General features: G+C 43.6%; 1 protein-coding gene across 1 annotated transcript in view; it reads right to left on the bottom strand.

Annotated features, from left to right (window-relative positions):
- The window catches only part of LOC134933497 (F-box/LRR-repeat protein 3-like), a 28,328-nt gene extending 16,357 nt beyond the window's left edge, over positions 1-11,971 (bottom strand). The window contains exons 1-2 of the mRNA XM_063928742.1: positions 11,486-11,971; positions 9,798-9,857 (exon numbers count right to left, since the gene is read on the bottom strand). The gene's annotated coding sequence lies outside the window, so the exon portion shown is untranslated. The remainder of the gene's footprint in view (positions 1-9,797; positions 9,858-11,485) is intronic.
- Positions 11,972-13,565: the final 1,594 nt, after the last annotated feature.

Below are 13,565 nucleotides of genomic sequence, written 5' to 3'. Positions count from 1 at the left end.
GGGAAACCATCTGTTTCTCCCCCATAGATGGTAAAAGTACTCAACATCTGACATAGAGCATTGATAATTGTGAATTATAGATGGTCAGTGGTCATCCCTACTTTATTCTGGAGGTAAATGTGCATTACTCTTCTCATCCACCCTGCGCTGTAACTTGTTCGGTTGCACAGATTTCAACCGCGCTGGAGGTCCTGGTGTCCCATGCAGGGCCATAACAAGGGTTGTGCTACCAGTGCCGCTGCCAAGTGGGCAGCATAGACATTACCTGACAGTTCCCTTTTGCAGCTTCTGGGGTGCCTGCAGAGACACCCTACTACCTAGAAAGGCACAGGGAGCATCTATGGGAGCCTTATGGTAGGTGCAGTTTCTCTGTCGGACTATGGCCTCCTATGCTTGCGGATGTGCATCTGGGAACGCATGCGCTTGCATTGACCCGCCCACAACATTCCTATAACAAGACCATTTTTGCACGCACTACTAGTTACGGCCCAGGAATGCCCATCACTTTTCTGCCACATTTCTAATACCGTGTGAATCGATTGACCAGCACCTTATGTGTAACGCATGCACCATAGCGGTTGTCAGAAATTTGCACGTTGCGAAAAAATCGCTCAACTTCATGAACACAAGAATTGTATGAGGACAGTGTCGGACTGGGGCATGAAGGGCCCACCGGGGGGGGGAGTGCAGTTGTAGGGGCCCGTTCTTAAGGGTGTGGCCAGGCTTCAGTGGGGGCGTGGCCAGCCATCACAGAGATTTGGCTAACCATTAGAGAGTACATAGTAGATAAATAATAAACCATAGTCCTGTGACGTTTAATGTAACATATGTATAATGCATAATTCAAGTGCACTAGGATAGAGTCTGGAACCTGATCCCTAGAGGAGGAGGAGGGCCCACAGGCAGTGTGGCCCACCAGGGGTTTTCCCCCTGTTCCCCTATGGGCCAATCCGACCCTGTATGTGGATTACGCATGACTCAGAATAATGGCCGCCGTACCTTACATTGAACCCTTCAGTTTAGCACAGGAACTGATCAACCCAACAGTCTATATAGTTATGTTACATTATTTATTTCCTGGTACTGTAAAAGATAAGGACGTAATGGAAATAAAAGTCTGTGTTTCCGGCTTTGTGGACATGAATAAATGACAAAGAACAGGCTTTAAGTCAAACTAAAATAATGATGTCTGTTGTAAACCAAACGCTTCTACAGCGGATAAATGTAACTATGGCAATAACAAAGAAGCATAAAGTAAAGCCATTACCTCTGTCATATAAAGGTACATTTCTATCTGTAAAGAGTTCTACTCTGCAGTATTAATGACGGGGCCTTTGTATAATATACACAGGGCCGGTGCAAGGTTTCTCAGCACCCTAGGCAAATGGTCAGCAAACCCCGCCCCTGGCAAAATACCAAGCCCTCAGATAACCGCCTGATAAATTGGTTTGGGTTAAGGTATTAGGGTTAGTTTGGGGTTAGGGTATTAGGGATAGGATATTAGGGTTGATTTACCAGTGTGGGTTAAGGTTAGGGGTTATTATTAGGGAAAGGTATACGGTGGTTATATATATATATATATATATATATATATAGTAAAGGAAATAAGGCGTCACTCCACAGACTTGAAAAACCGATTAAATGAAGTCCTTTATTCCTATGTCGTTTCGTGGTGAAACCCCATCGTCAGACTTGTTTTTTTCAAGTCTGACTTCTTTAAATTTTAAGGAGGGCGCCCCAGCAAGTTACCTGTGTTGCATGAATTGATTAATGCCGGACTACCTGTTCTATACATATATGTATATATATATATATATATATATATATATATATGACAAGAATTACTCTCCCACTGCACTATTTCAAATAAAACACTAAAATTAATTAATTATATGGCTGCCTGTATCCTCTAAGTTCCCTGTTAGGAGGAACTAAATGTGTGAAAATATGAAACGAAATAGAGGAGATGGCGCCAAGGGAGTTATATCAACGCCCTACCTAAAAACGGACCCTTACAGTACTCTCCGGATAAATTACGTCAGATAACAAATACTAACATAAAAATTTATTAAAACAACATATAAACCCGACACAAATGTTCATAAGTATACAGAGTTGATACATTTACATTTGTCGCACAATTTGAACAATCAGTTTGTAGTGATGAGAAAAAAGCGTAGATATATCACTACGATTTCCTCCTTCTCCTTATTGTAGATTCGGAGGTAACATCAGATAATAGATAGATAAATAACCCAACGCGTTTCGTCTTGTTCCAAGACTTCATCAGGGGTAAAATCTCTTCATTTCAGAACATATTGTCAGCACATAAAAGGTCATTCAAAGATGTATGAACAACGTTTCAATATTTCAATGGGACTTGATTGATACAGCGAGGACCATACCTCATATATCATCAGCTTGAGTCTGACATTCAGATATTCGAATATGGGGAAGATTCAAATGTGTATAGAATCTAACTGGTTCGCAAGCATAAGGAACCTCGTCGGTCAGCAGCTTGAACCTGACACTCAGAGACTCAGGAGTGAAGGCAATTCAAATGGGTATAATGTCTAACCAATTTAGAACACGTGGTAGACCCTCCAGTAGTGCAGTGCTGACAGCCAAGTCTCTGTATAATGAATACGCCTATTTGTTAATTCATTTGACATTCTATCAATTTTTATCAAGCATTCGAGGTATGTCATATGAAGTTTCCTTGACATGTTCTGATGTTCTCATTCTTCTTCTTCTTTTTCTTTCTTTTCTCTTCTGTGTATAATCATTAACCTTTGTAACTTATTGTCAACTTATTTGAAAGTACTTTACTGTAGTAAGTGCTCCCGATTGGTGTAGGTTTGCACTTTATTATCCAGCTCTGTTTTTGCATGTTCCTGCACCTTTTTCATCTATTGACATGTTCCCATTTTTTATTCTTTTATTTCATTATTTTTGTATTTTTTATATTTGTATAATTAGTGGAATATTCTGATAAATTATTTTACGCTTATAGATATACCCCTGATGAAGTCTTTGAGCAAGACGAAACGCGTTGGGTTTTTCTATTTGTTACACCAATCTCCAAACTTGCTATAAGGAGAAGGAGGAGTCTGTAAAAGTTATTCTACTTGTCCTCTGTATAATTGTTTGGTGTCATTTGTTAAGGATGGATACTTAATTCTCTGTACCATTGCTTGTGTTTTTATGTTTTAATAAATTTTATATGGAACATGTTTTTGTGATTTTTATGCTCTAAAATATTGAGCAAACATATACTTATACATGTCTAGAGATTCCTGCTGAATCCTATTTATTATTGGGAGGAAGTATATCCCAAGGGCGCCTATTCCTCTATCGTTACATATTTCTATTTTTAGTCCCTCCTAACAGGGGTCTTAGCGGAATTTGGGCAGCCATATCTATATTCCCCATTTTCTTGTTGTGTAAAAGCGCAGAGGGAGAGTATTTGTTTTTATTTGTTGCACTTGGGAGAGCACATAGGAACTACTGCTGTATCTGTGGCCTATTTCTCTCACACATCATTATTTTGAGGCTCACCCAAAGTGGGATATTTACCCATATACCATTTGGACCAGCGTGTTTTTTGGAAAGAGGTCCATTGCTAATTTAGTCTAAAGTGTTCAACACTATTGAGCATTAGAGTGTTTCAACCCATTGAATTCATATATGGTTGCTTCATGGACTGACCATTTGCTGTGTTGACCATCCCTCTGAAGAAGTCCACGAAGGACGAAACGCGTCAGGGTTGAAGACAGAGAGAAAAGAAACCCTACACTATTGTACATTTGACATATATTGTGATCTGTAATTGTGAAAAAGGGTTACCTCTGTCTAGATTGGGCAATACTTTGCTTTTAATAAATTGTGTAAAGCCATAATCATTTGGTCAATTTTTAGTTGGTAACCAGTTTAAGTGATTGAGAGCGCCCTCTGATTCAATTTGCTGGAAGTGTTGTTTTGTATGGTCCTCACTAACAGGAGGATCGAATTAGAGGGCTGCCGCACCAGCGCAGTAATTAGGTATAATTGCGTTTTGATATATATATATATATATATATATACACACACACAAAGAGCTGGGTCCGGCACTCTCTTAATGTCGGCTTTTCAGTGAAAGTGTTCCGGTGCCTTCCTGACAGCTGGTACAGTCTGGCTGTATAATAGATGTGTATATATATGCACATATTATATCTGCCCCCCCTGCAGTGCACATGGTTTTGCCCAACTGCTAACCAAAATCCTGCTGCGATCAACTCAGAATTACCCCCCATGTGCAGTGTAGGGGAGGCAGATGTAACATGTGCAGAAAGAGTAAGATTTGGGTGGGTTATTTTGTTTCTGTGCAGGGTAAATACTGGCTGCTTTATTTTTACACTGCAATTTAGATTTCAGTTTGAATACACCCCACCCAAATCTAACTCTCTCTGCACATGTTATATCTGCCCCTCCTACAGTGCACATGTTATATCTGCCCCCCCTGCAGTGCAAATGGTTTTGCCCAACTGCTAACAGACTTGATGATGCGATCAACTCAGAATTACCCCCTTAGCCCCATGGTCGCGCAGCATGGCCGCAGGAAGTAAGGCACCATAGTGATTGCCTACGGGATCGTAGTCGCAGGCTGAGACACGCCTGCGCTTCAGCTACTACTCCCCGTAACCAGCCCCAAACGGATCCTGGCTGTCACTCACTAAGACACATGCACTTGCCGATAATCGCTCAACTGTTAGATAATACTGCGGAGAGTATAACAATAGCAGTTATTAACAATTGGAGGTTTTTATCTTTGGTGGTTTCGGCTACTGTATTTAAAGGGATAATAATATTTAATAAAAAAAAAATTATATTTTGTGATTAATATTATTGCCCTTTTAAATCCAGAATCTGAAACCCGAATCTGCTTCAGTTTGCAATCGCATGCTTGGGGCCACCCAGCACAGAGCAGGATAACCCAGCATGCTAACCTAAGTTGACCTCCTACATACACCGCATGGCTTCATATGCAGTCACACGTCACGTCACACAACCACCCCTAACAGGTCCGGACATACCTCCGATGTCCAGACCACTTCCCACAACGTTATGTCGCCACCCTGCCGCTGTCAATCACAGTACAATCGGATCCTTCTGGGATGCGATCGCACTATGAAAGCTGCAGTCGCTGCGCAGAAGTCCAAAAATCATCCGTTTGCAATTTTTCGGACTTCTGCCTCAGGACTTCTTACTGAATGAGGGCCTTAATCAGGAAAGATTTGTTGCTGTATGTAATGAAGTCCGAGTTCGGCGGGCATGCGGGATAAAGTGGACGGAGATAAAGTACCAGCCAATCAGCTTCTAACTGCCATGTCACAGGCTGAGTTTGAAAAATGACAGCTAGGAGCTGATTGGCTGGTATTTTATCTCTATGCACTTTATCTCCGACCAAGGCTTAAGGGGGGTACTCACGGAGCGATCGCTGCTTAAAATCTAAGCAATCTGACTAGATTGCTTAGTTTTTAAGCACGATCGCTCCGTGTGTAGCCCCCTCAGCGATAGCGATGCGCAGCCCCGCGCATCGCTATCGCTGCTGCTAGATTGGCATGCATGCAGGCCAATCTAGCGGGTCGCTCACTTCACCCGCCGGGTGAAGTGAGCGCCCCCCCCCCCCCGTCTCCCCCCGCACGCTCAGCACAGATCGCGCTGTGCTGAGCGCCGGGAGAGATGTGTGCTGAGCGGTTCGCTCAGCACACATCTCTCTGACATCGGCCAGTGAGTACTGGCCTTTAGTAAATATACCCCACAGTCACATCATTGGCCCTCATTCCGAGTTGTTCGCTCGGTAAAAATCTTCGCATCGCAGCGATTTTCCGCTTAATGCGCATGCGCAATGTTCGCACTGCGACTGCGCCAAGTAAATTTGCTATGCAGTTAGGAATTTTACTCACGGCTTTTTCATCGTTCTGGCGATCGTAATGTGATTGACAGGAAATGGGTGTTACTGGGCGGAAACAGGCCGTTTTATGGGCGTGTGGGAAAAAACGCTACCGTTTCCGGAAAAAACGCAGGAGTGGCCGGAGAAACGGAGGAGTGTCTGGGCGAACGCTGGGTGTGTTTGTGACGTCAAACCAGAAACGACAAGCACTGAACTGATCGCAGATGCCGAGTAAGTCTGGAGCTACTCAGAAACTGCTACGAGGTGTGTAATCGCAATATTGCGAATACATCGTTCGCAATTTTAAGATGCTAAGATTCACTCCCAGTAGGCGGCGGCTTAGCATGAGCAAATCTGCTAAAATCCGCTTGCGAGCGAACAACTCGGAATGAGGGCCCTTATCTTTTCATATTCACAATTCTCTGTAGCACAAAAGAAATAAAGAGTTTCATACAAAGCATGACTTGCTAAACGCCACCCTACAGTATACGTCACAAGCACACGCCCACCAAAACATATTTTAATCATTATTCAAACATTTCATGCATGTATTTTCTCCAGCGTATATATGGTCTATTTTAGGGCTAGGTTTAGCAGAGCTTAGAGACAGATAAAGTACCAACCAATCAGCTCCTAGCTGCCATGTTACAGGCTCTGTTAGAAAAATGACAGGAGGTGGTTGGCTGGTACTTTATCTCTCTCCACTTTATCTCTTTCCAAGCTTTGATAAATCTAAACTAATTTTACTAACTGTAAAACTAATAGAACTTTTGATTCTGGAAATCTTCAGGGCTCATTCACACCTCTCACTATAAATGTGATATTAATTTGCAAAATAATGCCTGAAAAGCACATTAATGATAGGATAAAGGTTCTCCTAAACTCATTGGGGTCGAATCAATTGTTTTATTCACGGCCGCCACTAGATGGCGGCCGATGGCAGCAATTCAATTGTTCCGCCGTTTGGGCAGAGCAGCAGCCATGGAGGACACATATTTTCTCACAGCCTCCCGTGTTACGAGAGAAAATGTGTGTAAACTTGACAGTTCTGCCGTCCAAACGGTAGTTTCGAGGCCCAAAGCAAGAGTTTAGATGGGTTTACCCGTTTTAGGCAGCTAAACCCTGTCTGTTTTGGGCGCAACATGTGCGATATGCCTGTGCACCCAAACAACAATTGAATAGTGACAATAGTTTGGGCGTCTAAAAACTCCCGATTAGAGTTTAAATCCCACAGCGGCGGGATTTAAAACAGCAATTTGTAAAGGCAAAACCATCCTGCGTTCTCCATTAAGAAAAATTATTCCATGGCAAAATTTTACCACACACACACACGGGTTAAAGTGGGCTGGAACGGGCCAGAACTGCTTTCCGTCAGTTGTATTGGGAGGCGGAACCAGTACCGCCACCTCCAGCCCACTTTGCCTGGCCATGGGGACAGCATCTCATTCCCGCCGCCGCAGCCAGCCGCCAGCGCGATCATCAGAGGGGTGCTTGTGGAGGCAAGCTAAGAAGGGAAACACAGTCCAGTGCTGCCCCCCCACAGTGACAGCCGGAGCAGCACTGCCTGATAGGCTGTTCCCGCTGTCACTGTGGGCGGGCACCACTGGACTGTGTCTCCCTCCTTAGCCCGCCTCCGCAAGCACCCCTCTGATGATCGTGCTGGTGGCTGGCCGAGGCGGCAGGAATGAGATGATGCATTACTATCACTGCATGTCCATCTCTCCTGCTGCCCAAAGAGGAGGATCTGCTGGAGCCCTGACAGTGACAGGATGAACCGTGCACAAGGAGAAAGAAAGGTAGGAATGATCTGAGCGCTGTAGGGGGCATAATGTTGCTATGTCAAGGAGTAACTGTGCTGGGAAGGGGGGGGGGGGGCAATGTGTGGGACTATATTGTGTGCTGGGAGCTGTGTGTGGAATTATACATGCTGGGGGGGGACTGTGTTTGGAACTATATGTGCTGGAGGGGGAAGATGTGTGTGGGATTTATATGTGCTGGAGAGGGAGCTATGTCAGGGACTATATGTGTTGGGAGAGGGGAGCTGTGTTTAGGACTATATGTGCTGGGGGAGCTGTGTATGGGATTATATGTACTGGGGGGGACTTGTGTGTGGGATTATACGTGCCAAGGGTGGGGGCAGAGGTTAAAGTGAGCTTGAACGGGGCGGAACTGCATTCCATCAGTTCCATTTAGAGCTGGAACGCAGTTCCGGCTCACCTACCCCAGGGAGAAGTCGGGCGGGGCGCCCGCTGAGATTCTGATACCAGCGGGCGCCCAGCTTCTTCCTCTCAGTAGCCGCCGGACGGCGGAGCTCACTCCTGAGCTCTGGCTCAGGCAGTGTGCGCGTGCGGCGCTATGGGAGAGACGTCATGACGTCTCTTCCATAGATCCGAAGAGCGGGCCGCCAGGCGGAGGGCAGCGGCGGTCCGGTAGCAGGAGCAGGGCTGGTGAGTATTGTGAGGGTTTTTTTGTTTTGTTTTTTGTATGTGTGTAAGCGGCGCTACTAGGAGTCACATCTACTGGGGGCACAACTACTGGGGTAACATCTTCTGACTGGGGGCACAACTACTGGGTCACGTCTACTGGGGCATAACTACAGGGGGCATAACGTCTGACTGGGGGCATATCTCCTGGGTGCATAACTGCAAGGGGCATTCCTACTGACTGGGGGCATAACTACTGACTGGGGGCAAATCTACTGGGGCATAACTACAGGGGGCATATCTACTGGGGGCATAACTACTGACTGGGGCAACACTACATGGGGCATTACCACTGGGGGCACTACTAATGAGGGCATTGCATAGGGGGCACTTTATAATGGGCATTACTCCTGGGGACATAAAGGGCACTACTACTGAAGGCATTGTATAAGGGGCACTATTGCTGTGGGCATTGTGTGTATTTGGGATGCTACTACTGTGGGCTTTGTGTATAAGGGGCACTAATGTGTGGTGTAATGTTAATAAGATTGTGCTACCATGCGGCATAATTTGAATTGGGGATACTATTTGGTGACCATGCCCCTTTCTTTTTGAGACCATGCCCCTTTTTGCGCGCGCGCAATCCCTTTATTTCACGGCCGTGGTGGAGGGGGGGTGGGGGTGAGTTCCACCACCTCACTAGGACCACTTTAAGCACTGCATATACACCCAACAAGTTGTGATTCTGACAAATGGCTTCCCCCAGTATGTTTGTAAATGAGCCTTTAAAGGGGTCCTGACGCCTACACACAATGGATAACATAATATTTACTTGGAAGCAGGATACACATATGTAGGAATGTCTCTGATTTCTAGAAAGCTGCCCACACTCTGTGTACAGTAGGTGACGTGACTATTTTGCATAGTAAGCCCTTGTAATTCAAGGCTGTGCGTCACCAATCCTGTATCCAGACAGAAAAACAATGTAATGCAATCCTATTAAACACCCATCTGATAAACACAGACGTATATGGCAATTGATGCATATACTGTATACTGTATATTGCCAGAAAAAACAACCACCATCTAAAAGCATCAAGACAGACACTAAAATATTCACATGTATAAAACGCATTTATTGAGAAACGATATATCTTAAGTGTAGAGCTGAGTATCTGAAGAATAATAATATGCACATGTAAAAAAAAACATTATTTTTTTAGATCTGATTGATACCAGAAGAGAGGATTGACCAGACATAGAAGCAGATATAGAGGACATAGCTGTACTAATTCTGCTACTGTTAAAACTCTAAAAACAAACAAAAGCGTGAACAGTACTAAAAGAATAAGAAAAGAATAAAAATGTTTAAACTTTTCCAATTTTTCACATATATAGTTACATTATTCAACCATAAGATTAAGAAAACAATTAAATCTTACCTGTAAGCAAAGTTTGAACTTGCGTTTGATAAAAGACCTCAGTCGTCTTTTAAGATGTCTCTGGAATAGAGAAATGTAACCACAATTATGAAAAGACTGACACGTCTTTGCTTTAACATATGTTTGTTCCAATTTGTTATCAAGTAATCAGATATAAATATTTTTTTTTTTTTAAAAGGCCAAATACTGTATATCACACGAAAGAGAAATGGGCTACCAGGTGGTTTATTTACTAAAGGTCGATTTTGTTTGTTTTTGGTCGATGTCAGATCGATGTTAAATAGATTTTAATCGATGTTCGACTTCCAGGGTTAAAACACACATTTACTAACATTTAAAAATTAATATAAAAAATTATCTGCTAGTAAATGTGTTTTTTTTAACCCTGGAAGCCCAATATCGATTAAAATCGGTTTACAATCGATCTAACATCGAACAAAAACAAACAAAATCGACCTTTATACCCCCTTGTCTGCTGGTTTTCTACACAAGTAGACCACACACTTGTAAATTACATTTGTGTTTTATTTTTATTTTTCGACAGGGTGTAACTGAGAAATGGAAAGCAAAAGTAAATTACACGTTATCTGTAGATCTGTAGAATGTAAAAAAAGTAATAATAATAATTTTAAAAGCCAAAGAAAATTTGCAAAAATTTTTTTTTATTGCAATGTATCGTTTAAGTAGAGCATAAAGTGCACCAACACTGACATCTGATTTTAGTGCTAGCAGCCACCTATTCAGACCCATCACTCGTACAGTACAAGCCAGGATGTAATTGCACAACATTGTTTCCTACATTATCTGGAGCACAGTTGTAAATCTCTTCTGTCCTCCTGACCTAAAGTCCCCATGCTCCAGACACTGGGAAGGCTAGTTCTCCTCTTTAATCCCCATACCTTTCCCAAGTGCGTCATACGAGTCTCTGAATGAATTAACTGATTTAAGCAACAGGTGGCATATACAGTTACAGTATACCTACTATACTTCCCCACGTGCGAAATAATCTACACTGAGAAGCGCAATAATATTAATTCTAGTTATATAAATTCAATCCTATACTTAAAAAAAACTGATAAACATATGGCAAAGGATACATACTGTATATTGCTGTACAGAAAACTACCACTGGCGTCAAGACAGGCACTAAAATATTCATATATATTAAATGCACATCCTAAATGTATAGATGAGAGTCTGAATAATAATAATGTTACTCAAATGTAAAGATAGATAGATAGATAGATAGATAGATAGATAGATAGATAGATAGATAGATAGGTAGATAGATAGATGGTGGATAGATGGATAGATGGATAGATGGATAGATAGATAGATAGATAGATAGATAGATAGATAGATAGATAGATAGATAGATAGATTTTATATCTGATACAGTAGAACAGCAGATACAAGAGAAGAGGAATTGTGACTCATATACAGTGTGACTATGAACCCACCACAGACATTATTACTCAGAGATCATTTATAAAAACCCAACATTAGAAAATATAGTCTTTGAACCAGCTGTCAACACAGTCTACCTATACTTAGTCCCCTGTAGGCTTACTGTAATAACTCCATGTATGTAATGTACGTAACATATACACACAAAGACCAAAGACATCCAGCCACTGCTATGAGACCGTAGTAAATACTGACAGAATAAGGGAATACTAACAGCTCACCTGCGACTTGTCTCAGCAGCACCTATCGGGGTAGCGTTATTGTTCCTGGTGTCCCTGCAGACTGTGAGATCAGAATCCTTCGTGTTTGTGACTTGGCCACTTGCTCCCACGTCTGCCTCCCCTCCCTCCCTTCTCTCTGTGGAAAGTAGGTCACTGTGTCGGCGAGGCCTGTGGATAGGAGGAGATCTGGCGACGCTCCAGAGCAGGCACAGCAATCACTTAAGCGTGCTAGCACCAAGTTTAGTAGTGCGCAGCTTTATAAGAGTGCATTCTGCCTCCAAAACAATACAAATAGGCCCCCTTTGCTGAAGCTCTGCATTATTGCAGTTACAATGATTAATACTAACCTAACTGCATTAAAAGTGACCCACATGCGTGATCATAGCAAGCCGCCTCTAGTAACACGATCAGTATCGTCTGCTTTTTCATACAGTATGTGCTTTTCCCATATTATATACAGAGGCTCTGCACTAAACCCTCACTAGGCAACCGCGCTGCCTCTCTGCAGAGAGCTGAGTAAGAGGTTATTTATAGCCAGGCCCAGCCAGCAGCAGCACAGATTTCCATTATTATAATGAGCTGTTATATTTATACGGCGCCACAGGTGCCTGCAGCGCCTTACATAAACGGAAACAGTGCCAACTCTGCAAGAACGATGGTACAGAAGACTTACGGGGGTATTTACTAACAGGTGATTTTTGATCAGTTTTTAAATGTTAGTAAACGTGTGTTTTAGCCCTAGATATGCAATTTTAGATCGATTTGAAATCAATTAAAATCGACCTTTTATAACTATACCCCTTACAGTACAGAGCATTGCATTACATGGGATACAAGCTATGGGGTAAATTTACTAAGACGGGAGTTCTATTTAAGATGGGATGTTGCCCATAGCAACCAATCAGATTCTATTTCTCATTTATCTATCACCTTCTATAAGATAATACCTGGAATCTGATTGGTTGCTATGGGCAACATCCCATCTTAAATAGAACTTCCATCTTAGTAAATTTACCCCTATATGACCATTGCTGCACATGCAGGCATAATATCCACAAAAGCAGTGCTGCTTGTCTCCGAAGGTTTGTACTGCTGATGGCATCTGAGAGGACATGATGGTATAAGCAGGGCAGAATTACATGCGGGGTGGATGAGTTGCCCAGGGCCCCCCACACTGCCGCAAATGCCCCGACTCATCCCACTCTGCACCCACTCATGCCGCTGAGTGCAGACAGGCAGGTAAAAGCAGCTAGAGATTAAAGGCTTAGGCATCAGCAGCGGCAGGGACTTCAGGTGACCCCCTCGGTGTCCATCGGGTCCTTGAGCTGGGGAGGAGCAGCAGCAGCAGAGACACCAGCAGCTATCATATGCCCTCTGCTGCCACCAGGGTGCGGAGGAGGAATTTCCTATGGTTTGCTGGCGTTTGTATGTGTGATGAAGGTGGCAGCCGTGGCTCCTCTCCTCTCCCAGCCACAGCTACCATAGTGAGTCTCATGAGTCCCTGACTGGCAGCATCTGACAGTGGCAGCACTGCACCCTCCCTGCCTGCCCTCTTCTGCCCTTGCAGAGCACATGGGAGACGGGGGGTCCCCGGGGCTGGATTATGGGGGTCATTCCGAGTTGTTCGCTCGTTGCAGATTTTCGCAACGGAGCGATTAAGGCAAAAATGCACATGCGCATGGTACGTAGTGCGCATGCGCTAAGTAATTTAGCACAAAACTTAGTAGATTTACTCACGTCCGAACTAAGAATTTTTATCGTTGAAGTGATCGTAGTGTGATTGACAGGAAGTGGGTGTTTCTGGGCGGAAACTGGCCGTTTTATGGGAGTGTGCGGAAAAACGCAGGCGTGCCAGGATAAAACGCGGGAGTGTCTGGAGAAATGGGGGAGTGGCTGGCCGAACGCAGGGCGTGTTTGTGACGTCAAAACAGGAACGAAACGGGCTGAGCTGATTGCAGTGTAGGAGTAAGTCTCGAGCTACTCAGAAACTGCTAAGAATTTTCTATTCGCAATTCTGCTAATCTTTCGTTCATAATTCTGCTAAGCGAAGATACACTCCCAGAGGGCGGCGGCCTAGCGT

The sequence above is a fragment of the Pseudophryne corroboree genome, chromosome 6, assembly GCF_028390025.1.
Source record: "Pseudophryne corroboree isolate aPseCor3 chromosome 6, aPseCor3.hap2, whole genome shotgun sequence".
Lineage (NCBI taxonomy): Eukaryota > Metazoa > Chordata > Amphibia > Anura > Myobatrachidae > Pseudophryne > Pseudophryne corroboree.
Note: the sequence above shows the minus strand (reverse complement) of the source record. Positions and strands in the feature narration are given on the sequence as shown.